This window comes from Grammomys surdaster, unplaced genomic scaffold (assembly GCF_004785775.1).
Source record: "Grammomys surdaster isolate TR1022 unplaced genomic scaffold, NIH_TR_1.0 166, whole genome shotgun sequence".
Lineage (NCBI taxonomy): Eukaryota > Metazoa > Chordata > Mammalia > Rodentia > Muridae > Grammomys > Grammomys surdaster.
In genome coordinates this window covers 3,783,168-3,784,478 of record NW_021604614.1, presented here as the reverse complement: position 1 = coordinate 3,784,478, position 1,311 = coordinate 3,783,168, and positions in this window count along the sequence as shown.

Sequence of the window (1,311 nt, the reverse complement as noted above, 5' to 3'; positions counted from 1 at the left end):
CAATAAGACAGTACCTGGTACAGATAGGCCCACCATTCCTCTGCGGCTATCTGGGACCTGTTGGGGTGCCATGAGTCTCCACTGGATTTGTATTTTACTGATGCCAGCTCTGCAAGAGAGGGCACCGAGCCAGGGGAGAGCTGCCCACAGCAGGGTGTGAAGCTTGTCACTCCTTCACAGCTCAGTGGGGGGGAGGGGGATGCGAAAGTAATTTTTCCTCTCGGTTTTGCCTCAAATGCATCACAAATTGGAATCACTTCATGTCCAAAGGCTCATTAGAAAATGCTTCTGAAAGTCACCGCGGCCCATTAAAGCTCATTCCGAAGAGAGATTTTATGTTCTCCACATTCATGTCTATATTTGTTAAAGATCAAGTTCAATTTTTTTTTTTATTGAATGGCCAGCTGTCTTGGGTTCAGCTACAGAATCTAAGTGAGAATGTATGGGGAAATATCCTACTTGGTAATAATAAAGTTTCTCTCCTCCACTAAAGCCTGGCCTTTTAGCCAAAGGACTCGTGATTATTGCTTGAAAATCAGAAGTGCAGATTAAATTAATTTTATCAAATCGTTTTCTGTGAAATGAGCGACCTCAAGTTTCAGCAAATTTAACTCATCTTGGCTTCTTCATTTGGTACTAGAGGGCAGCAGGGTAGCTTTCTAAAGGGGTGTTCGTTCTTGGGACTCATCGATAGAGTTCAGGTTCACCCCATCTTCCTTCCCTTCCCCGTTCGTTGGCGCCTTTAGTCCTGAGCTGCATTTTGGGAAACTTTTGTTGACTTGGTTCTTTGGCAGTTTCATGCTTGTACAACGTGTGTCCTGATTCCTGTAGCCACCCCCACCCCGCCCCATCTCGTCGAATCTCCCTCCCACTGGCGCCATCCGCCCTCCATCCTTCAAGTCCGTCTCCCACATTCATATCCTTTGAAGAAAAATGACATAATTATTTTATTCTTTGAGAATTTCAGACAATATGTTTCAATCATATCCGCCCTCACTTCCCTCCTCCAGTTTCTCCTGGAGCTTCACTGTGCATAACCACATCCCAACTTCATGCTTCAAGCTCTGTCTTGCTTGCCCACCCCCAACTGAGTCCAAACAGTGCTTCCTGTATGCCCACAGGTGTGGGGATAGCCACTGGAACATATTCTCTCTCTCCCTCCTCTTCCTCTTTCTTCCCCCTTTCTCCTCTCTCCTCTCTCCTCTCTCCTCTCTCCTCTCTCCTCTCTCCTCTCTCCTCTCTCCTCTCTCCTCTCTCCTCTCTCCCTCTCTCCTCTCTCTCTCCTCTCTCCTCTCTCCTCTCTCCTCTCTC